We start from the raw sequence: 23,059 nt of genomic DNA, 5'->3' as shown, positions 1-23,059 counted from the left end.
CTTCCCTATGACACCCTGCCCAGACATACAGTCACCTCTTTGCTGGCCACATTCTGTCTGTGTTTCCTCCTCCCAGAGCTCTAACCTCACTTCTCCTTCTAGGCTCTGCTGCAGCCACACCTCCTCCAGGGAGCTCTCTTGGGCAGAATTAGTTCTCATGGTGTCATCTCTTCTGAGTGACATTCTCACTGCGGTTGTCAAGGCCCACCAAAACAGGGACAAACCTATATCAGACACTAGGAATGGTGAAGGGAGGCATGGATGGACTGGTAGGGAGTGTGAGCAGCTGGAGCATGCAACTGTTTGCTCTGGGCTTTGATGGATGAATAGGAATTTGTTGGGCGGAGACGGTGGGAAGGCATTGCTGGCACAGGGAAAGGCAGGGAAGTGCTGGAACCCCTGTTTCTGGGTTGGAGATGTGGGCAGGGTCAGCAGCTGGTGGGTGAAGCTGGAAAAATGGGCTATGCTCCGCTTTGAACACCACCCTTTAACACTGTTTTAACTCGATTTGCATTCAACTAGCATTCTTGGGAGATGTGGGAGCCAGGGACGGTGAGAGCATTCATTTGACACCTACTGAATGTCAGGCACTGTCAAGAAGCTTACATCTATTATCTCTTTGGTTCCTCAACCCAGATTGTGGGTACAACACTAGTGTCGTCCCCATTTTACAGGTGGAGAAACTGGGACTCAGAAGCGGCAATCTCTCATCTATGATCGCAGAGCCCCAGAAGTAGGAGGAGTACCCAGTGCAGGTCCATCCCGGGATTGTTTTAACCCCTGTGCTGCCGTAGGCGAGGAGGCGCCTGCAGGAAATGGGTCACCAGGACAGGGCTCACGTTCCCAGGCGCAGGAGCCCCAAGTTCGAATCCCAGGAGCCTCCTGACTTCCACGGTGTGGACCCGGACCAGTCTCGTCCGGTGTGGGCTTCAGTTACCCCCTTCCATCAGCCGGCGCTCACCAAGCTGGGTGCCCGCAGCGCAGCTCTGTAGGCTGGGGCTCCCGGTTCCCGCGCTGCTGCAGCCCACGCTGTGTGACCTTGTGCCGGTAGCCTGCACTCTCTGGGCGGCCGACCGCGGATCTCCAAGCGCCCTTCCGGCTCGCGACCGCGCGTCGCTGGCCGCGGAGACCCTCCCCCTCCCCTCCGGGTTGCGGGGGCGTGGGTGGGGGTGGGCGCTGGCAACGGCGCGCCCCCCACCCCCCGCCCAGCCCCGGGCCGGGGGCCGGATCCGCGCCTGGTTTTGGGCGCAGCCGCGCGGCCCCCTCCCCCGCGCGCCTCTCCCCGCCCCCCGCCCCCTCCCCGCCGCTCTCGGGGAGCCGGGGCCGCGCGGCTCCTCCTCCCGCAGCCGCATCTGGGGCGCCGCGCCGGCCGGAGGAGAGGCATGGGGCGCCCGCGGGCCGGGGCCGGGGCCGGGGCCGGGGCCGGGGCCTAGGCGGCGGAGCTGCGAGCGGACCAGCAGCGGCAGCGGCGCAGCGCAGCGGCCGAGCGGGCCGGAGGCGGCCGAGGCGCCGGGCGCAGGTGAGGGCGCGGGGGTGGCGCGCGGCGGCCCGACCCCCTTTCCGGGGCCGGTGCGCCCCGTCCCTCGGCGAGACCCCCGCTGCGAGTCTCCTCCCGGACAGACCTCCCGAAACCGAGGGGCGGCGCTGGCGCAGAAAGCCCCCTCCCCCTGCCCGTTCTGTCTTCTGAGCCCCCGAGCCGAGGGGGCGGCTCTGCGGCTGGCAAGCCCCCTTCGCTGGGCGCGATCCCCCATCTAGGTCTTCCCGGACCCCCAGGCCGGGGAGGGCGGCGTGCCCGGGGCCCGGAACCCCCCTGTCCTGGGCCGGACCCCCATTCCTCCTCTCTTTCCCGCGGACTCTCCCATGCCAACGGGCTGCCAAAGCTGGGGAGCCCCTCCTCGGGCCGACCCCCAATCCGCAGGGCCGCCAGGGGTCAGGAAGACCGCCCCCCTGCCCACCGGTCTTGGAGCGGGGAGAGGGAGAGCTCTGCCAGCGGCCGGACATGCCTCCATTCAGCCCGGCTGCCTGCATCCCGCCTCGGCGGCCCCGGAGCCTGCCCAACCAGCTCCCCCCTTCCGAGCTCTTCTCCCGGACCTGGCATCTGGGGAGGGGGCGGGGGCAACCCCACCCCCCCAGCGCTGCAGGGCGCCCCCTCCCTGTTGGCGTACCCGGGAGGGGCCGGGCTGACCCTGGCTCCTGGGCTGGGGGGGCGCTCACATGGCCACGGGAGGCCCCCACGTGCGGCGCCCCGCGGTGAAAGGGGTACGCGTTCAGAGCCCGTGGCAGGTGGACCGGCCAGCAGGGTCCAGATGTGCGGGGCCTGGTGGGAGGGGACATGTGCTACCTGTACATGTGATGACGGCCCCTTGCCTCTTTCGACCTAACCTACCGGCTCCGATCCCCCTCCATCCTTCCGCTCCCCTATGCTTTCGTCCCTCTCCCTCTCCCTTCCTCAGAGCTGCCTGTGTTGCAGAGGGGCGGGCAGCCAGAGACTGTTGATGTTGTGGGGGGAAATGAGATGGGGAAAGGGGTTATGGGTTGGCAAAGGCCAGTTATGGGGGTGGCAACAAGGGGGTGGATGGGATGTCTGGGGATGGAAGCCTCAAGCTTGGAGGGCTGTGCTAGTGTGGGGGGGGGGAGGGCTCCTGCACCCCCACCTGCCTGCGAGTGGAAATGACAGAGTGGGAGGGGGCTGCAGTCCCCAGCCCCAGGAAGCTGGACTGGTCTACCTCTACTCTCATTGCACCTCCACTCTCAGCCCAGCTCCCCGGGGTCCTGGCTGCCTCTGCCTCTGTGCTGTCACTTGTGGGAGGGGGCTGTGTTTTCTTCCAGGCTCAAGGTGGTGGAACGAGGTTGTATGGGATCATCTCAGAGAGTGGCTGTTGGAGGAACCCAGTTTCTGTCCCACTGAGGGAACTGTGGGCTGTCTGGTCCCATGGTGGCCTGAGGGGCCTGAGCCAGACTCCCATGGGCAGCAGGGCTGGGTGGGGCCGCAGAGCTGGGTGACCCATTGGTGGCTGGAGTGTTGGGAGCTACCGCCAGGCCCCGGAGCGGAGCTGAGCCAGCTGGGCTGTCAGAGGCCAGGCAGCGGCAGATGCGGAGTGTGTTCCCAGCAGCTCCTGGAGACACTGGCTGTGCACGTGGGACAGGCTTGTGTGCGTGTGCCTGTGCTGTGGCGGGGGTGCGCCAGGACTCCTGGGTCTTCCTGGAGCCCAGAGACAGCAGCTCAACTTCTGGGAGTGTGCTTGTGTGTGATGTCCACGGCACCCTTCCTTCCTTCAACCATCAGAGACTGGACTGGGCCTGTGCGGGGCGCTAGGGATACATGATGAGCTGGTGTGGTCCCCACCCTCTGGGGGGCAGGGGGTAGGTAGGCAGTCTGTCCCAGGTGCTGGGGGTGGAGTGCAAGGTCCGGACTGGAGAGAAAGTATGGGGTAGAGCAGGCTTAATCGCTGAGGTTTGTGGGACCCAGGGCAGCATCCGGCTGGTAGCAGCCTTGAGATGCAGCCGCAGGTTTGAGGGTGTGCCCTGGGTGCAAGGCTGCCTGGTAGCTGAATTGCTGTTTTTGAAAAGAGGCTGAACAGCACTGGGAACTAAGCATAGATTGTGTACTTTGGAGCTTTTGTAAGACTCGGTGATGAATTGGACGTACCAGGGGCACCCACCGGCATCTCGTTAAGTTCTCGTGCAGTTGATGGGCCACCGGCTTCTTAAATGCCAGTGTTTCTATGTGATGGGGAGGCTCTGTGGAATTCTCCTGGGTGCTCTGTGGGACAGGAGCAATTGGTCTCTATTTTCCCATATATCTGTGATTAATTGATAGATCCACTCATTCCAAAAAGCGTTAAAAAGTAGCATTATCTGACTATAGTGCATTTAAACACTTCCATTTAAACATTCTGAAATGCAAATTAATAAAATCTTGAATGTGGAGTTTTTTTCAAAAAGCACACCATGGCTACTCAGTAAGTGCTCACTGCTCCCAGAATGAAGCCTAGCCTCCCCCCAGACTAGCTACCTCTCTAGCCACATCTTGCAGTCCCTCCCCTCCCTCCTTGGCTCCGGTCCCCCTGGCCTGCTTTCATTTCCTGGAACAGGACACGTTGCCTCTAGCCCCAGGGTCTTTGCACACGCTGGTTCCTCTGCCTGAACATCCCCCTCCCCCCCTCACACACACACACAATTTGCCTACTTAATTACTACTCATCATCCAGATCTCAACTTAGGTATCGCTTCAGAAGAAAACCTTCCCTGACACCCAGGCCAGATTGTCTCCCTGTCACCATGGTCCCAGCGGGCTTCTGTCTTCCCTATCCCCATCACTGTTCCTTATTATCGGACATCTCTCCATATAGCCAGTGCGGAGGGTAGCAGGGCCACGCCTGCCTCCTCATGCCATCCCACTGGTGCTGAGAACAGGTCTTGGCTCATCCTGGGCCCTCCGTCCATTTCTTTGGCTGAATAAATGGATGGACATGCGTCGTTTGGGCCACTCTAAGTCAAGGGCTGGGTAGTAGGATGTGGTGAGAGCCTTGGCCAGCCCCAGTTGTCAACACGACCATTCATATGAGTTCCTGCCTCCAGCTGGGCCTGCAAACTCAAAAGCATTTGGCCAGGCTCTGTAGGGTTATAGGCCTATGGCCTCTAAAATTCCAGTGTTGTCTCTGGGACCCCAGAGACTCTACCAGAGAGTGAGGAACATGCTTGGGCAGGAGCCTGTGTCTTTGGGGGAATCTGGTCTGGCATTTATTTCTGCCAGTTCATTACACACATCATCACCTGCTTACTTTCTTTCAGTAGGTCACCAGTCTGTCCACTAGCTTGTCCACCATTTCTTAATGCTCCATTCTGTCTTCGGGCCACCAGGACTTCCCGAGACCTGCTCAGTGGCCCCACACACACGGAGACAGAGTCAATCCCATGGGTCCCTGCTCTGTGAACTGTAATCATCCTGTCAGGCCTCTCCTGGTGGTGGAGGCTGGTGCTGCCCAGTGCTGGGAAGGGGCCATGAGTTGGGGCCTGTGGGAGGTGCTTCCTGAGGACATGCACTAGATCTGGAGTGGATTTTGGAGGATTAGAAGGATTTGGGTAGATGGAGAATGGCGGGAAGGGCACTGTCGACTGAGAGAACTATATTAACAAGGCTGGGAGGCAGCCATGTGCCGGGTGGGCCAGGGGATGGGGGGCAGTCACAGCAGGTTGGTCCTGGAGGTGGGTGACGTGCCAGCATGATGAGTGTCTGGTCAGTGCCTGGAGCCCTGTTGCTGCCTTGCTGTGTGCCCTTGGATGCGACATGTCCCCTCTCTCGGCTCCCTTGGTACAGTGCAAGCTTGGACCTTGTGACCTCAGAGAACTTCCACCCCTCCCGGTGTGGACTCTGTGATCTTGACAGCCCAGGAAGGGCTTCTCCAGGCCCTACCTCTTCTTTGGGCCATGTGGAGAGCTGGGATGGGGCTTGGTGTGCTCTAGTGGCTTTGGAAGGCAATGCGTGTTAGCCCTTTGGAGGGCAGTGTGTGTTAGCCCGTGGAGCCAGGGCCAACAGGGGGCTGAGGAGGCTCAACAGTTTCTTGTAACAGTCAATCCTGTCAGCTAAGGGAATGCAGGGATTGGCTCTATTGGGAGGGGCAACCCGTCATGCAAACTCTCACTGCACCCTTTTTGGGAAAGGCCGTCACTGGTGAGAGGCTTCCTGTGTGTCGGACCGAAGACAAACCCACCCTTGACTTCATCAGACTCTTGTGGGGGGCCCTCTGAGACTCACTTGACCTGTTTTTCTTTTGTTGTGGCCCATAGTGGGGGGACATCCTGCCCACAGTGTCTGCCCCCGGGAAGGACGGAGGCCTTCAGAGCACGTACAGTGCTCAATTTGCAAGAGACATATATGTCCGCATCTTCCCACCACTCGCAGAGATAGTAATGAAAAGGGATATTGTCTCCATTTAACAGATGAGGAAACTGAGGCTCTGGGAGGTTGGGTGGCTTTCCAAGGTCACTCAGAGGGTGGCTGGAGGCAAGCCCACAGCCCAGGAGCCCTGGGGGGTGCCAGCATACAGGAGCCTGTTGCTAGCTGATGGCACATCATTTCCTGAGCCGAGGAGTGGGGCTCTGGATCCCTCTGTGCTGGGTTTCGCAATGCCGCCTCCTCCCCGCCAAGCTGTCTGACGTGGCCTTTTCAAAAACCCAAAATGAATGGAAGCAAATTTTGTTTGGAGAATTTTGCTACACCCTTCACCAGGGCTGGTTGCAAAACCAGGCTTGGGGATCCCTGCTGCTGTTCGTGATGATCCTGATCATGGCAACGGTGTCGGTGGCTAACACCCACTCACTGTACAAAGCACTGGTGACCGACTCCCAGGAGCCAAGTGTGGTGTCGGGCCCTCTGTTTAGTGAGCACAAGCTCTAAGCACCCAAATTCAGCCCCTCCTTTAGTACCATCACTCCCTATCATCATCCCCATTTTACAGATGAGAAGATAGGCACAGAGAGCTGTAGTTGCCCCACCAGGCCCCAGAGATGACCAAGTGGCCATGCTAGGATTTGAATCCAAGCCGGTTAGAGTATAGAATCTGGTCTTCACCCACATTCTGGAGATGTGTTCACCAGCAGTGATGTGTGTGTGTGTGTGTGTGTGTGTGTGTGTGTGTATGTGTGTGTGTGCAGAGGTGGGCATTGGGCCATGGGAATTGAATGTGGCAGACCTGAACCCTGGCTTGTGGGAACCTGGCCACTCTCTGGAGGCAGAGCTTGGCCTGAGCTGAGAGCAGGCTCAGGAGAGCCTTTGGATGTCAGCAGTGACTCCTGGGCCCCACCAGAGGCCTGCTGGGTCTCATGGCTGTTAACAAGAGGAGAGCCATGGCCCTTCCCCACCCCTTTGCTCTTCACTGACACCATTCTGGGAGATGGCCCATTTGTCAGGCTCCAGGGGCAATGGGAGGGGGCATAGGTGCTGAGGAGGGACCAGGGTACAGCACAACAGAGGGAGAACAAGAGGCTGGAGTCCAGGGATCCCTCGATGAAGGGGCAGATCCCTCATGTACAGCAGCCCCCGGGGCCTGGCAGGGGGACACAGACGTTTCCAAGAAGGCAGCAAAGCAAACAAAGCATTTGTATCTCTTCCTTCGGTGTAAGAAGGCCTGTATGGGTGATCTGTCATCTCGTAGAGTCTCCTTCAGAAATGGCTGAAGCCACATTTGGTCCATGAGGCAGTCATCTTTAGAAAGCACGTGATGTGGGCAGGTTCTGCCTTTGATAGTGCAGAAATGGGGCAGGCATCCTGGCATATAAATGGAATATAGGACCACTTATTGAGCACCTGCTGTGTACCTTCACACCATGCTGGGCCCCACTGCAGGGGCTCAGAACCACACCCTGATGAAGTGTTTGTGATTGCACAGGAGGGAGTCTCTGTGCCCCTAGAGACAGGGCTGGGGAGTGAAAACTAGGCCTCTGGGTTCATATATTTTTCTTTCTGCAGTGACAGATGAGCCTGTGGTGACAGGGGTGGGTCCAGAAAGCTTTTGCTTTGCAGCTACTGGGAGATGGGGGTTTGGAATGGCTGGTGAGCTGGTTTGCTGCTGTGTGTCCCCAGTGGAGGCCTAGTGCCTCTCTGGGCCTCACGATCTCCATCTATTTGTGGAAGTGCTGGGGGTCAGGTCTCCGTGGCTCGCCTAGCTCAGCTTTCTGAGAGAACCGAGCTGAGATTTCCCCTGGAACATGTCAGGGAGCCTTCAGTATCCTGACCCCTGACCCCCTGCCTGGCTCCCCACCTCTCACTGTCCCCCAAGCCCAAGCCAGAGGGAGGGAGCCTTTCCTTCCACCCACTGCGGGCTGACTGCGCGCAGTGACGCAGCAACCAAGGGCTCTGGAGCGCAGCTTGGAAACGGGGATCCGGGTTTGCTAAAGACAGGGGAAAAAGGCTCTTCCCACCACCCCCAGCTGCCTGCCTGCCTCCCTCCCTCCCCCGGCTGCCTGCCGCCAAGCCCTGGCACCTCCTCGGCTCTGACAGATCCACTTGTAGGGTGGGAGGCTCAGCTGCAGAGGGCCCGGTTCAAGTCTCAGTGCGCCGGGGCCTTGCTGTGTGACCGTGGCATGTTTGCCTGCCTTTTCTGGGCAGTGTGCACGGTGAAGGCTGGGCTTTGGGATTCTGAGGCTGACTGGGCAGCTTGCAGTGATGGCTCTGAGGGGTTCCCTGTAACTCGGGAGGAGCTGCTGAGGGAGCAGGGCCCCCCACCACCTGTATTCTCCGCGTGTGCCCCCTACAGTGGAGGGAGCCAGGTGCTATGATCCTCTCCATCTTACATCTGAGGAAACTGAGACCACCTGGCAGGTGGATGGTAGAGCCAGGATTTACACCAGGTCTGTGTGACTCAGGCATCCAGGCCAGAAGGCAGACCCCAGGCAGGAGGCCAGCTGGGTACTGTGAGCCCCCTGTTGCCTTCTCTGTCTCTGTTTCTGTACCAGCGCTCTAGGAGTGGGATGAGATGGAGGTGGAGGCTGCCCCAGCTCATCTCTGGGTGCCCACCTGGCACTGCTGGGAACTCTGAGCTTTCTCGTCGACCTCCAGCTCCCACCCTTGAAGTCAAGGTGTGATGACAGGCGAGGAAGTGTCGGCATCTCTCACCTTTCCTCTGGGGGAACCTGCCACCTTTGGGGTGTGAGAGATTCCTGGAGGAGTGGGCATATGCGAGGCCTTCCAGGGACAGCGTGGGTGGGGACAGAGCAGGTTGGCTCTGGGCAGCTTGGGGGTCTTGGCTGCCCGCTGGGCCAGGCCCACCTCTGCCCGTCTGTGGATCTGACCCTCGTGTATCTGGTTCAGCAGAGGACTCTGGGGGAGTGTGGGTGTGGACAGGGAGGTAGGGCCACCCCCCAGCCACTTCACTTCCCCTCATGCATGTGTGTGGGGTGTGTGTGTATGTGGAGTATGTGTATGTTTTATGTGGTACGTGTGTATGGGGAGTGTGTGAGAGACGTGTGTGGGAGTGTGCATGCGTGCGTGTGAGTGACGTTGCCTTCACTCAAGCCAGGCCTTTTGTGTATTGTCAGATCCTCTTGACACCATGAGACAGATATTCCCATCCCTCTAGACTTCTTCCTTTCCTCCCATTCGCCTCCGTATTCATTCAGCAAATGCACGTGAGGTGGCTGCTCTGTGCCCACAGCAGGTGTCGGGCCTGTATCAGTGAACGGAGCGCCTGGCCCCTGCCCAGTGGAGCCCACAATCCCCTCGGGAGGCCGACCTTTCAGATGAATGTCAAGTCATGTCAGTGATGGGCGCTGTGACCAGAGAAGTACAAGGAGACCTAGTGTGGCAGGGGAGGGAGGGCCACCCCAAGGAGGCCACCCTGGACCTGATCCCTGAGAGCGAGAAGGAGCTAAGTGAGACAGGCCCTGAGCTGGGCAGCAGGAGCAGTGGAAGGCTCAGAAGCCTGGATTGCAGGGGGCCCTGTGGGAGGTGAAACCGAGGTCTCAGGGGATACGGGTAGACTGTTGACACAGGACAAAGCTGAGGCTCAGACAAGTGAGGCAGCCTGCCCAGGTGGGGCTGGAACCTCGGCCAGAGGTGAGCTAGATTCCCAAGCTTCCTGGAGTGTCTGTCCTGGTTGTAGTTAGCAGAACCCTTGACTCTCACTGAGTCCCACTTGGGACCTTCTGAGCAACTTGCCTGGGGTCCCACAGTGAGTTAGCAGGGAATGAGGCCTCTCCTCTCAGCACCACCACCCTGCATGGAGGCTTCCCACCAGAAGAAACTGAGGAGCCACAGAAGGTTCTGGAGCAGGGCAGACCCACAGTGCTCTCCTGGCCGGCCCCACCCCAGGCCTTCCCAGCACTGGCATAGAGTGTTGGCCATCTGCCTGTCCACTGAGGCCAGAGCCAGCTGACCTCTGCTGACCCCATGTGTCACCACCCTCTCCTGATGCTGGACGGGGCAGGGGTACAGGCAGTGGGCAGCAGTGGGCAAGGGGCCCTGTGGCCAGCAGCCCCGAGACTTCCGGGAACCACTTGCCAGGCTGGGTTTGATAAATGACACGGCCTTTTCTGGAGGCCGACGGGGAGGCAGCCTCACACCTGGAGCCCTTGGGGTGGGTCCATGGGTTCAGCTATAGAGCAGAAGTTGGGCTCCTTCACTGCCTCATGTCCCCTTCTCAAGCATTTTTTGGCTCTAGCCTTCATGGCCTGTGGCCAAGATGACTGTCACAGCCCCCTCCCAGGTCTTCTGCCCATATACTGTCTACAGGCAAACAAACCGATTGATCCAGAAACCATACCCAGCCCCTTATACCTCATCATGGCACAGAGCCCTGAGCAGCCAAGGCCTCTGTCACCTGCCTCTGGGCACTCCTGGGGTCCCCTCCGCCCCCAGTGTGCTCTCACTTACAGCTCAGCTGAATGAATTGGGATTCACAGAACATGCCCGTGTCCTCTGGCCCCCAGCCTTTGCATTCGCTGTTCCCTCTGCCCAGAATACCCTTCCCCAGAGTCCTTGCTCAGTAACTCCTCTGTGTTATTTACCACTCAGTTTAGGCCTTGCCCTTCCAGGAGACTTTCTCTCTCATCCACCTGAGTCACTCCCATCTGGATTCCAGAGGCCCGTGCACTGTGAGGTCCAACGTGTCTGCCTCCTGTACCCCTCCAGGCAGGGGCCAGGCTGATGCCTCTTGGCGCCTCGCGCTCCCAGCAGTGCCCAGCCTGGGGCCCGGCACACAGTGGGTGTACGGCTCATGAGCGCCAGCCAAGCACTGTGGCCAGAGTACAGCCCATGCCCCCTCGAGCTCCTTCTCCCCTACAGGGGTCGGGTCGCGTGGCAAATGCCTCAGACAAGAGTGCAGCCCACTTTCCTCTTACCGCAGACTAAGAGTAGGAGCAGTGGCTGCATGAGCCCCTCTGGGGCGATGTGGGGGTGCCTGGGGCTGGGCAAGCGGGAAGTTGGCTGATCGGTTGCCTTGTTTTAGCTTATGGACCTACCAGGGAGAAAGCATTTTTTTTTTTTTGCCAACATTGGGAGAAGCATGACTGCTCAAAAGGAATACATTTCTTGTTCCTTAAGCCCTGAAATGTTGGGGTCTACTGTCAATGCAGTCTAGTCCACACTAACTATTATAAGGATCTACTATGTGCCAGACATTATTCTAGGCAGTGGGGATGATAATATTCAGCTGCAGAGGCTGTTGTGCGAAGTTAGTGAAATCCGATGTGGCAGCCTTGGCTCTGTGCTGGCACACAGTAGGCTCCGTGGGTTAGCTGAGCTGTTTCAGATCTGTTCTCATGTCTGTAAACACTCACAAGAAGCCGCCACACAGAGAAGGCTGAGATTGGGAAGGAGACATCGCTGGACAGACCGGGGGCCACTGGAGTGGAGTCCCCACATGCCCAGCCCGGAAGCAGGCTAAACCATACCCACTGGAAGCCACTTCTGACCCATCTTGCCTCACTTTCACCCCATCCCAGGGCCCACCATCTGCATTAGTTCTCTCTCGCTGCATAACAAATTATCCCAAAAGTTAGTGGCTTAAGACAATCGCAAACCCTTCCTACTTCTCTTTCACACATACGTGCAGGAGCCACTTTGAGGGAATCTGGTATAGACTCATCATCCATATGTTGGACAGGAGTGATGCCGACTGTTTTAAGTAAGGCCTGGGCCAGACCTCGAATTGTTTGTCTCTCTAATACACCCAGGGAGTCTGGGTGGGAGGAGTCACTGTTCCCTACATGTGGGGAAATAAGTCACAGAGAGGGAGAGGAACACTCCTAAGGTCCAGCAGGCAGCTGGCAGAGCAGGGATCTGAACCAGACCGGCCATCCTCATGGCCTACGCTCTTAACCACCATGTCATACTCAGTGTAAGTGTGAATGGGGTGGGGAGGGAGACTCTGGGAGGACCTTAGTGACCATTTAAAACTGAGGTGTTAATAGCAAGTATTTATGTCCAGCTGTTTTAATGAGCAGGTTTCTTTTTTTTTCTGGTTTTATTTTAATTGAAAGAACAAAATTGAATGGAAAGGTGGCAACTGCCTCAGCCCTGATGATTCTAAGAAGGCTTTTGGAGCTATAGGGCCACCACCCTGGAGTGGCCATCGGCAGGCGTGTCCACCTGCAGGAGGAAGTGAGCCAACTCCAAGGGTGTGGCCTGAGTTGGGTCCTGGCTCAGCTTACCAGCTGTGTGACCTTCAGCAAATCACAGAAATCTTTTTGAGCCTCAGTTTCTCCATCTGTTCCTCGTGAAATAATGGTGTCATTGCCTCTCTGGAGGCTTAGTATCGGAGTGAAGTGAGTTCTGTGTGTTAAAGTCTCTAGGACAGGGCCCAGCACGTAATAGGTGCTCAAGAAAAAGCAACTCATGTTGTTATGCTCTCTTATGACCTTCTCCCCAGCCACGTGCACACACACACTGCATACGCTGGCACTCCCTCCCCACACCAGTCCAGATCAGCTCATCGGTCAGCCTGGGCCTCCCAGTGAGACCAGCACACAGAGGGAAGTATGCTGGTCTACATTTTACAGATGGGGAAGTTGAGGCCCAGAGATGACTTGCCCAAGGGCCTCCATGGTGGAGATAGGACTTAATCAGAGGCATGGACTCAGAATATTGTGCTCTTTCTGCTGTCCCACTCTGAACAGTCCTTAGGAGAACCTCAGGAAGCTGAAGAGAATTCCAGGAACTCTGGAATTCTAGGGTGCCTAGGAGGCAGAAGCCCTGGATCCTCCTCCCCTCACTGCCCCTGTGTGACCCTCTCTGTGCCTTTGTTGCAACAAGGTAGTAGGGAGAGCCTGGACTCTGGACTGCCAGGGACCAAGGCCCCTTCCCCCAGGCTCACTTTTGTGCCCCCTACCCTAGGTTCACTTCTGTGTCCCCCTCCCCCAGACCTACCTCTGGATTCCACTCTCCCAGGCTCACTTCTGTGTCCCCCTCCCCCAGGCCCCTGCCTCTGTGTCCCCTCCCTCCTCTGCTGTCCTGATTTGTGCTTGGCCCATATTTAAAGCAGCAGCTTTTAGGTGGGAGGTCAGGCAATGGGAATCCTGCTTGGAGAGGCTCCTCCCAGGCCCACCCCTTACCCTGGGGCCCAGAGTGGACTCTCTCTGTCAGGGCAGGTGGCTGTGGGCCTGTGGGCAAGTGTCCTATAACGATTCTTTCAGCGCCAGGGGGCCCACCATGCCCCCTACTCCCCAATTGTGAGTCTTTCACCGGAGAGCAGATATATTTAGACAAAATGCTCCATTCTGTGCAGATTCCACATCCACTGTGCTCGTTGGGACTGCGAAAGGCAAGGCCTAGGAGCAGCCACACCTGTTACCTGGCCGCTGGGCTGCTTGGAGCTCTGGGGTCTCAGGCTGTCCAGACCAGGACTCTTCTCTACCAGCTGTGGATGGGTCTTCCTCTCCACCTCCCTGTCCCCCAGAGCCACGTCTCTCTGACCCTTGGCCTCCAAGATCCAACAAGACTCAGTCATTTGCTTCCCCTCCTGCTCCCCTGCCTCCTACTTCCTGAGCCTCTCCATCCTCACTTTCTCTCCCAGCAAGCAGAGCGCCTAGTCAGTAGGCAACGTGGATTTGTGTCCACTGTGGGGACAGGCCCTTACTGGATGCCGGGACGTAGAGATGATGGATGAGGCCCTCACAGTGGCCACATCCCAGTCTGGAGGCGGATCACAGGCCACTAAGACAACATCCTGAGTTTGGCTGGATACCTGTTGCGGCAGCAGGAAGCCCTTGGACAGGGGACACTAGAGTTGTGGCAGTGGTTGGGGAGGGTTCCCTGGAGGACCGCTGGTCCCAGCTGAGACCTCCAGGTTCCAAGGGAGCAAGCCAACAGCTGAAGACAGGGCAGGTGTTCCTGGCAGAGGGAACAGCACGTGCAAGGCCAGGAGACGAGCGAGAATCTGACTGCACTGGAGAGCAGGAAGGCAGGCAGGAGCTTGGTCTTGCTGAGCCTCAACAGCCAGTCTGAGGGTCTCACCCCCTTTTCCCCCTGGCCCAAGCCCTGGAAAGCTGTGGGACAGTTTTCAGCAGGGCAGTGGCGGATCCGGTGTGAGCAGGGCAGGGCGGCTGGTCAGTGGCTCCCCCCGCTGCCCACCCCGCTAGCTCTGGCTCCCACGGCAGATGCGCTGTGCCCGGCTGGGTGGGAATCAGAAATAGCTCACACGTGCTCAGCACTTGGTGAGGCAGCTCCCCCCGTCTCGGCGCATTTCATCTGCACCCGAGTCAAGGACAGCTCAGTGCTTGCAAGCTGGGTGACCTTCTCCCTCCGTTTATTAATACACCACCCACTTGGAGCTGCAGGCAGAGCTGGGAAAGTGTGTGCAGGGGTGGGGGTGGGAGGATAGGGTGGCAGCAGGGGTGTCCTAGAGAGGGGAAGTGCCTAGGGGCTGGAAAATGATACCTACCTAGAAGAACACTGTCCAGCCAGATAAACCTCAAAGTACAAAAATGAGTATAAAATTCCTTGGAATCCACCTCCTTGTGGTGACCATCATTAACATTTTGATGTCAGCTTTCCAGATCATCTCTCCAAGTTGATCTTCCCTGGCAGATGGATTCATTCATTCATTCATTCATTCATTCATTCATTCATCAGATATTTAAGTGCTCACTCCATGCCAGGCCCTGTAGTGATCAGGGGGGCATGGCTCTGAGTGAAAGGGATGTTTCCTCACTCTTAGGGAGCTCAAAAAAGCAGGTAAAAAAAGGATGAGGTCCACAGAGGGGAGTCATTGGAACCATGAGATTTCAGCCCAGCTGGGTTTTTGGGAGGGCTTCCTTGAGGAGGTGATGCTTGGGCTGAGGCCCAAGATGTGAGGAAGTCCCCCCAGCAAAGAAGAGCTGAGGAAGATCATGCCTGCCAGAGAGAATGGCAGATGTGCAAACCCTGTGGTGTGAAGGCAGTGGTGTTTTCATCGAAGGGAAAGGAAGATGGGGAACCAAGTGCTGGAGCAACAGAGGACAAGGTGAAGCACGAGGGGGTGGCAGGGACCGGACCATGTAGGGCGTGGGGATTTCCATAAGAGCATGGGCTCTGGTGCTGTTAGACTCATGTTCAAATCTAACTCTACCACTTAGCTGGTTGACTTCAAGCAAAATGCCTAATGCCTGTGCCTCAGTCTTCTTGACTGTAAAGTGGGGCCAGTAATAGTTCCTGCCTTAAGAACCATTGTAAGGACAAAATGATGTAATGAAATTCTTAGGACAGCACTTTGCATACTGAAATTGCTCATTAATGGTAGCTCATATAATGTTGAAGTCATCTGTAGGTGAAGTGCATGTGTGTAGATGATTTGCATAAATAGGGTCATATTAGTCCTGTTTGTCTGTAGCTACTTTTCCCTTTGATGCTAGCCATCTTATTGAGTCAGTGGCTTCAGAGTATTATTATATTTAAAATGTTTGTTTTGAGGTGTAACATGCATTGTAGAGTGCACTAATCTTATGTGTATAGTATAGGTTAACTCGTGTATATGTGTCATCTATATTACGTTACATATATCATATGACATGTATATCATATATATGATATATGTCTATAACCAACTAGTAACCACCACTTAGATCAAGATATAGGATATTTCCAGCTCCCCTACAAGGCTGTCGTGCTTTTTCCAGTTAATTCCCCACCCCTCTCCCCTAATGTTTACCATAATTCTGACTTCCAGAACCATAGCTTAGTTTTGACTGTTCTAGACCTTCATATAAAGGGGATCATGCAGGATGTCCCTTTTGTATCTGGCTTCTTTTGCTCATCATTTTGCCTGGGAGACTCTTCCATGCCCTGTGGGTTGGTAGTTCATTCTTTTATATCCTTGCCTCGTGTTCCACTGAGTGCATATTTCATACTTTGTCCATCCTATTGTTGATAGACATTTAGATTATTTATAGTTTTTGACTATATGGAATGTGCTGCTTTGGATTTTTTTATACATATATTTTGGGAGAACTTATAATTCTGTTGGGTGTATAGCCAGGAGTGGTTTCTGGGTCATAGAAGATGGAAATGTTCAGCTTTAGTAGATACTGTCAGTCTTCCAAAGTGGCTGAACCGATTTTCCACCAGCAGAGTGTGAGAGTTCCAGTTGCTCCACATCCCCACCAATACGCTGGCTAAAAGATAATTAGATAATTTCTAATAGCTATAGGGAGCTCTGCTATGAAGTTGGACCACCTTGAACCAACTCCCAAGTGATGGGCATTTAGGTTGTTGCCAACATTTACACGTTTTTTTAAAAATTAAAAAACAAAGATAAATCAGTAAATATTTTAAAATAATGACAACCAAGATGTCCTTCAATAAGTGAATGCATAAATAAATTGTGATACATCCATTTAATGGAATATTATTCAGTGATTAAAAGAAATGAGCTATCAAGCCACAAAAAAGACAAGGAGGAGCTTTAAGTGCAATTACTAAGCAAAAGAAGCCCGTCTGAAAAGATTACATACTGTCTGATTCTGGCTATATGACATTCTGAAAAAGGTAAAACTGTAGAGACAGTAAAAAGATCAGTGGTTGCCAGGAATTTGGGGGAAGGGAGGGAGGGATAAATAGGTGGACCATGAGGATTTTAGGGCAGAGAAACTCTTCTGTATGATACTGAAATGGTGGATACATGACATTATACATTTGTCTAAGACCCATAGATCTTTATAATACAGAATGAATCCTAATGTAAATTATGGCCTTGAGTTAATAATAATATATCAATATTGTTTCATCAGTTGTAATAAATGTACCACGCTAATGTGAGATGTCCACAGCAGAGGACTGGCAGTTAAGGAGAGGGATATATGGGAATCCTGTATGAATTTGAACTTTCTGCTCAAGTTTTCTGTAAACTAAAATTACTCTGAAAACTGAAGTCCATTAATTTAAAAATAAATACAATTAAAATGTAAAAATGTTAAAAAGGAAAAAGACAAAACCGAAAATCACTAGAGGTGTCCACTGTAGTGTTAGAGACACATCCTCTTGGTTGTTCTCTCTGGGGATATTTTTCTTTTTCTTGGCAGGGGTGATACTCCAGAATACTTTTGTGTTTCACTCCTGTTCTATCCCTCCCTGCTCATTCTCATGGTGGAAGCACATCCTCATATTACTTTAAACTTTTCCTAAATATCATGTTTAGTGGCTCCCTATAAAGCAGGAGGAGATTTATATTCTGATGATGGAATAGGAGCCATTGTTTGGTGAAGAAAGAAAGGAGATTGATGAAGTGATGGAATTGTGGGATCTTAGATTACTGGTGTTACATTTAGGAGAAATGATTTAGAATTATAGCATCTGACTTGGTACTAGTGCATCTCAGAGTCTCAATACAGTTATCTCTAAATGACAGAATGAGGTGTGTTTACATTATAGAAATAAATGATTATGGATCTTTGAACAGATGAAACTTAACATTTCAAAACTCAAAGAGTTTTAGAACCTCTAAATTGAAAAAAACCCATTCAAAGTGTTCTAGTTTAATCTCCCCCCCCAGTGTAACTTTGATTTATTTTCCTTTTCTAAAAACAACTTTTATTGAAGTATAATTGGCATACAATAAATCACATGTATCTAAAGTGTTCAAACTGGTAGGTTTTGACAAATGTATACACACTTGCAAAACCACCACCTCAATCAAGATAATGAACATATCCATCACTCCCAAAAGTTTCCTCGTGGCCCTTAGTAATCCTACCTCTTGCTTCCTTTCCCACCCTGCCTCTCCTACTCTCTACTCTTGCCCCTCCCCCCAGGCAAACATTCTTTTGTGTTTCCTAGAATTCTATATAAATGGAATCATACATACTCTTTTCGTTTGGCTTCTTTCACTCAACATAATGGTTTGGAGATATGTCCATGTTGTAACACATATCCATACTTCATTCTTTTTTTTTCTTTCTTTTTTTAATTGCTGAGTAGTATTCCATTGGGTGGATATGCCACAGTTTACTTATCCATTTACTTATTGATAGACATTGAGTTTGTTTCCAGTTTGGGACTATTACAAATAAAACTTCTATGAATATGTTTTTATAAGTCTTTATATGAACATATGCTTTCGTTTTTGTCTTGGGTAAATACCTAGAAGAGTTATGACTGGGCAATATGGCAGGTGTATGTTTAACTTTTTAAGAAACTGCTAGTGTTTTTTTCCAAAGTGGGTGTACCATTTTAAATTCTATTAGCAGTGTATGAAAGTTCCAGTTCCTCTACACCCTCACCAACATTTGGCATAATCAATCTTACTAATTTCAAGCATACTAATAGCTGGGATATTTCCTTCTGGTGATAATTTGCAATTCCTTAATGACCAGTGGTGTTGAGTGTCTTTTCATGTGGTTACTTGCCATCTGTATATCTTCTTTGCTGAAGTGTCTCTTCAGATCTTTGGCCCACTTTTAAATTGGGTTGTTTTCTTATTATTGGGTTTTGAGGGCTCTTTTTGTATTCTGGCTACAAGTCCTATAAAGGATATATGTTTTTGCAAGCATTTTATTCCAGTCTATGGCTTACCTTTTCATTTTTTTGAGAGTGTCTTTCAGGGGCACCTGGGTGGCTCAGTGGTTGAGTGTGTGCCTTTGGCTCAGGGTGTGATCCCAGGGTCCTAGGATGGAGTTCTGCATCAGGCTGCTCTTAGGGAGCCTGCTTCTCCCTTTGTCTGTTTCTCTGTGTCATTCATGAATAAATAAATGAAATCTTTTTTAAAAGAGTGTCTTTCAAAGCACAGGCATTTTTAAAAAATATTTATGAGAGAGAGAGAGAGAGAGAGAGAGAGAGAGAGAGAGAGGCAGGCACATAGGCAGAGGGAGAAGCAGGCTCCTCACAGGGAGCCCAATGTGGGACTCGATCCCAGGATCCCAGGATCCCAGGATCCCAGGATCACGCCCTGAGCCGAAGGCAAATGCTCAACTGCGGAGCCACCCAGGCATCCCAAAACACAGGCATTTCTGATGAAGTACAAGTCTTTATGGATTGTGTTTGGTGTGGTTATATCTAAAAATCTTTACCAAACCCAGTATCATAAAGAAAACCCTATGTTTTCTTGAAAGAAAATTTTTGGTTTCATATTTTGAACTATGATCCATTTTGAGTTAGTTTTTATATAGTGTGAGGTATGGATTAAATTTCACTTTTTGCTTATAAATATCCATTCATTCTAGCACCATTTGCTGAAAAAATTCTCCTTGTTCTACTGCATTGTCTGAGCTCCTTCATCAAAAATTAGTTGTCTGGGGGTGCCTGGCTGGCTCAGTTGGTAGAGCATGCAATTCTTGATCTCAGGGTCATAAGATTGAACCCCATGTTGGGTGTAGAGATTACCAAAAAAAAAATCAGTTGTCCATGTATGTGTGTGGGTCTATTTCTAGACTCTCTCATGTATTCCATTAAGTTATCTGTCTTTATACTAGCATCATAGTGTTTTGAAATCAGCCTTCTAATTTCGCTCCTCTTTTGTAAAGTTATTTTGGTTTTTGTAGGTCCTTAATATTTCCACATGAATTTGAGAATTAGCTTATCGGTTTCTATAAAAATGCCCATTAAGGTTTTGATTGAGATTGATTTGAATATATAGATCAATTTGGAGAGAATAAACGTCTTAACAATATTGAGTCTTCTAGCCCATGAACAAGGTATCTTAATTTATTTAGGTAAGTTTTTTTTTTAACTTAGTATCTCAGCAATGGTTTTCCATATCAAAGTCTTTCACATCTTTTGTTCTATTTATTACTAGATATTTCATATTTTTGATGCTATTATAAAAGATATTTTTAAATCTCAAGTTGTTTGCTTGTAGCTAGTATATAGAAATACAATTTGATTTTTGTGTATCAATCTTAAATCCTGCACCTTGGAAAACCTACTTATTATAATAGCTTTGTGAATGTGTGGATTCTTTTGCATTTGCTATATAGGTGAGCATATCATCTGTATATAAAGATAGTTTTATTTTTTCTTTCTATCTGGATGCTTTTTGTTTCATTTTTTTGCCTAATGGCCCTCCAATGGAATATTGAATAGAAGTGGTTCCTTTTTCCTTGTTCCTGATCTTAGAGGGGAAGCTTTCCATCTTTCACCATCAAGTGTGCTGCTAGCTTGAGGATTTTGCAGATGCCCTTCTCAAGCTGAGGAAGTTCCTTTCTACTTTGAGCTTGCAGAGAATTTTAAAATTGAGAATGGATGTTGGGTTTTGTCAGATGCTTTTTCTGTGTCTTTTGAGATGATCACTTCATTTTTCTCTTTTAGCCATTAATATAGTTAATTACATTGATTGATTTTCAAATGTCAACTAACCCTACACTCCTAGGATGAGCCCCGTTGTCCTTTTAATATATTGTTGAATTAGATCTGTTAAAATTCTGCTTAGGATTTTGACATCTGTATTTAGGAGAGACACTGGTCTACAGTTTTCATTTGTTGTATTGAATTTACCTGGTTTTGGTATCAGGGCCCCATAAGGTGAGGTGGGAAGTATTTCCTTCTCTTCAATCTTTTACAAGACTTCGTACCAGAATTAGTGTTGTTTCTTCTAAATATTTGGTAGGATCATTAGTGAAGCCATCTGAGCTGTGAGTGTTCTTTGTGGGAAACTTTTACCACCAATCCAATTTAAATATAGGACTACTCAAAAAAAAAAAAAAAGGACTACTCAGGTTGTTTCTGTCTTCTTGCATGAGCTTTAACAATTTGTATCTTCAAGGAATTTGTTCATTTCATCTAAGTTGTCAAATGTATAGAGGTAAAGTTGTTAATAATATTTCTTTGTTATCCTTTTAAAAATGACAACTTTATTAAGATAAAATTTACATACTGTACAATTTGTTTATTTGAAGTATACAAATTGATGGCTTCTAATACCATTGTACAGAGTTTTACAACCATCAGCACATCAGTTTTAGAATATTTTCATCACTCCCCCCCAAAAAATACCTCCATAGTTGTTAGCAGCCACTCCCTTTTCCCTCTACTCCCCCCTACCCTCAGCCCTAGGCAACCATTAATCTACCTTCTGTCTATATAGATTTGCTTGATCTGGACATTTTATAGAATTGGAGTCATACAGTATGTAGTCTTTTGTAACTGGCTTTTTTCCCTTAGCATCATGTTTCTGAGGCTCATACAAGCTGTAGCATGTGTCAGCACTTCATCTTCCTTCCTTTTCATTGCCGAATGGTATTCCATTGTATGTGTCCATGTTTTATCTATCCACTCATCAATTTATGAACATTTGGGCTGCATCTTTTTTTTTCGGCTGTTACAAATAAAACTGCTATGAACATTGTGTATGAGTTTTTGTATGGATATGCTTTCATTTTTCTTAGGTATCTGTCTAGAAGTGGAATCATTGGTTCATGTGGCCTAGGTTTAACCTTTTTTAAAAAAAATTTTAAGATTTTATTTATTTATTCACAGAGACACAGAGAGAGAGAGGTAGAGACACAGGCAGAGGGAGAAGCAGGCCCGATGCAGAGAGTCTGACATGAGATTCAATCCCAGGTCTCTGGGATCATGCCCTGGACTGAAGGCGGTGCTAAACTGCTGAGCCAAGCCACACGGGCTACCCAGGTTTAACCTTTTAAAGAACTACCTGGATGTTTTCCAAAGTGGCTGTACTCTACATTTCCACGCAGTGTAGGAGTGTTCCAGTTTTTCCAGGTACTCACCAACATTTGTTACTGTCTTTTTTTACATTAAGTTTTCCATTTTAATTCCAAAATATAGTGAACATACAGCATTATATTAGGTTCAGGTGTACAGTATAGTGATTCAGCAATTCTATACATTATTCAGTGCTCATCATGATAAGTGTATTCTTTAATCCCCATCACCTATTTCACCCATTGCCCCACCCACCTCCCCTTTGGTGACCATCAATTGGTTCTCTATAATTAAAGGGTGTGTTTTTTGGTTTATCTCTCTTTTTCCTCCTTTGCTTGTTTGTTTTGTTTCTTAAATTCCACCTATGAGTGAAATCATATGGTATTTGTCTTTCTCTGACTGATTTATTTCACTTAGCATTATACTCTCTAGCTTCTTCCATGTTCTTACAAATGGAAAATTTTCATTCTTCTTTATGACTGAATAGTATTCCTGTGTGTGTGTGTGCGCACACACGTGCACATGCACATGAGAGTGTGTTGTGTGTTATGTGTGTATACATACACCACATCTTCTTTATCCATTTGTCTGTTAATGTTTGGGCTGCTTCCATGATTTGGCTATGGTAAATAATGTTGCAGTAAACATAGGGGTGCATGTATCCCTCTGAATTAGTGTTTTTGTATTTTTGGGGTTAATACCCAGTAGTGCAATTACTGGAGCATAGGGTAGTTCTGTTTTTAACTTTTTGAGGAAACTTCATACTGTTTTCCGTGGTGGCTGCGCCAGTTTGCTTTCCCACCAACAGTGCAAGAGGATTCCCCTTTCTCCACACCCTTGCCAACACCTGCTGATTCTCGTGTTGTTGATTTCAGCCATTTGACAGGTGAGGTAATATCTCATTGTAGTTTTGATTTGCACTTCCTGATGATCAGTGATGCTGAGCGTCTTTTCATGTGTCTGTTTGCCATCTGTATGTCTTCTTTGGAGAAATGTCTGTGTCTTCTGCCCATTTTTTAATTGGATTATTTATTTTTGGGGTGTTGAGTTTTATAAGTTCTTTATGTATTTTGGGTACTAACCCTTTACTGGATATGTCATTTGCAAATATCTTCTCCCATTCCGTAGATTGTTTTTAGTTTTGTTGATTGTTTCCTTCACTATGCAGAAGCTTTTTATTTTGATACAGTCCCAATAGTTTTTCTTTTGTTTCCCTTGCCTCTGGAGTGTTATTGTCTGCCTTCTTAATTGTAGATATCCTAGTGGATGTGAAGTAGTATCTCATTATGGTTTTGACTTACATTACCCTGCTGGCTAATGACGTTGAATATCTTTTCATGGGCAGCTCGGGTAGCTCAGCGGTTTAGCACCGCCTTCAGCCCAGGGCCTGATCCTGGAGATCTAGGATCGAGTCCCACATCGGGCTCCCTGCATAGAGCCTGTTTCTCCCTCTGCCTGTGTCTCTGCCTCTCTCTCTCTCTCTCTCATGAATAA

At 50.6% G+C, this 23,059-nt stretch overlaps 1 protein-coding gene across 1 annotated transcript in view; it reads left to right on the top strand.

Annotated features, from left to right (window-relative positions):
• Window positions 1–1,460: 1,460 nt before the first annotated feature.
• Window positions 1,461–23,059, top strand: part of DLGAP4 (DLG associated protein 4) — a 194,849-nt gene continuing 173,250 nt past the window's right edge. The window contains 1 exon segment of the mRNA XM_055300568.1: window positions 1,461–1,519. The gene's annotated coding sequence lies outside the window, so the exon portion shown is untranslated.

This window comes from Nyctereutes procyonoides, unplaced genomic scaffold (genome assembly GCF_905146905.1).
Source record: "Nyctereutes procyonoides isolate TBG_1078 unplaced genomic scaffold, NYPRO_anot_genome, whole genome shotgun sequence".
Classification (NCBI taxonomy): Eukaryota; Metazoa; Chordata; class Mammalia; order Carnivora; family Canidae; genus Nyctereutes; species Nyctereutes procyonoides.
The sequence above is the reverse complement of the archived record's forward strand: the minus strand, read 5'-3'. Positions and strand labels throughout refer to the sequence as shown.